This window comes from Aplysia californica, unplaced genomic scaffold, assembly GCF_000002075.1.
Source record: "Aplysia californica isolate F4 #8 unplaced genomic scaffold, AplCal3.0 scaffold01223, whole genome shotgun sequence".
NCBI lineage: Eukaryota > Metazoa > Mollusca > Gastropoda > Aplysiida > Aplysiidae > Aplysia > Aplysia californica.
The window spans coordinates 86,301-88,009 of record NW_004798493.1 but is presented as its reverse complement, the minus strand read 5'-3'; the positions used below and the strand labels follow the sequence as shown (position 1 = coordinate 88,009).

The 1,709-nt window shown below is 39.6% G+C and overlaps 1 protein-coding gene across 1 annotated transcript in view; it reads right to left on the bottom strand.

The window, feature by feature from the left end:
- The window catches only part of LOC101856071, an 11,485-nt gene extending 10,311 nt beyond the window's left edge, over positions 1–1,174 (bottom strand). The window contains exon 1 of the mRNA XM_005112278.3: positions 1,051–1,174. The gene's annotated coding sequence lies outside the window, so the exon portion shown is untranslated. The remainder of the gene's footprint in view (positions 1–1,050) is intronic.
- Between the last annotated feature and the right edge of the window lie 535 nt (positions 1,175–1,709).

The following is a 1,709-nucleotide window of genomic DNA, read 5'->3' as shown; positions in this document are numbered from 1 at the left end:
CCCCCCCCCGTTCACACCTTACACACACACATACACACATGCACACACTCACTCTCACACACACACACACACAATTTGAATTATTATCTACAAATCTCGAGAACGGAAACCGTTTGGAGAAATGGAGTTGAAGTAAAGTTCCCCAAACGTTCGGAGAAATAGAGCCTGCAAAAAAAAAAATGGGAGAAAAAAAAGTCAGTTCACCTGTGGGCAGGAGGAGAACATGATTTTCTATGGTAAAATGATGAAATCCAAATGCTAAAAAATAGAGATTCTAGAATCTAGAAACTTAAGTTTTTTTCTGTGCCTCCAAGATTTTACGATTTCTAAACTAGGCTACTAGGGGCCTACAGGCGTCTCACATGAGTAAGAGCCTGGCTGCTCAGCTGACATGCTATGCTGCTAACTCAAATTCAGGTCAAGAGAAAGGAGAGAAGGATCAACACTAGACTTTCTAAACAAAAACAAACTGAACTCTAGTAAGCAGCAATTCAATACAAATCAATATGTTGCTCTTGAAACACCCATATAAACATTCCAGGCTGATGTACTTGCCGAATATCCGCAATTTTTGGGCGCATTGCCAATGGTAATAGCCTCGGTATGCTGCCACTCCGCACATTACATGACTCAACTCAGAATCAACGCAGACACGGGATTTTCCTCGCTTCTCAAACCACCTCTATTTCTCTTAAGAAATAAACAGCAGTGTAGGAGACATCATAAATTCCCCATGCATCAAGCATGCACAAATAAAGTGTCATAGAAAATAACTACGCTAGAAAAAATTCCATGAGCGCTAATAATATTAACATTTTTAACCTTTCATCAACTGAAAACACAGAAGTCGAAGGTGCGGAAACGCAACACATCTGGAGGTCTAGCAGACAACCAACTCGACTCTTCACACGAACATCTATACTTCAGAAACAACCTTCACGTGCAATAGCCATAAGCATTACAGCACACCAGTTGTGCACTCATAATGCGGTGGACAAAACAACTTGACATTGATGTTATTAATACAAAATAAGAGAAATCTGACCTTACCTCATGAGTGAACGAAAGGAATTTACAGCCTGTCGAAAGCAGCCATCTTGGGAAGATAGTAGTGAAATCAATATAGGTAGTACATCCACGCACGAAGTCAAACCTGGTAGTGCTACACTGAGGGATGCGAGACTCGCACTGACGTTGTGCTGGAAAGCTGCAGTGATGTAGAATAATCATATTCACTGCGGCCGCCAACAAAACAAAAAACAGAAACAGAATTAAAAGTAAAGTCAAATCATGTTAATATTTCGCTATTCATATTCAACATCCTGCTATTAGCTAAACAATAGGCCTAGACCTAGATCTATACATAATTTGTTTCTTGTTAGACTTTGGGGTAAACCTTTATACCGACGTGTTGACTTTCTTGGGGCCAAGTGCACGTAAACCAAAATAAAAATCGAAGACTGCAAAAAGACACAATACTGTATTTTATGGAATTGATCGACGACACAATTCTGGTTTTCCATTGTTCTCAAAATGTTCTATACTCGAAGAAAGTGATTTTCGGTGTGTAATGGTTTCAAGTTAGGGCCTATTTACTTTTAGCTTTGGACATTGATAGACAGATAAATAGATAGACCGAGACCAAGGAGGTTACAGTTGTTTTAAGCTCCTTGACGGGGACATACATAGGCCTACATATTATTATGCAT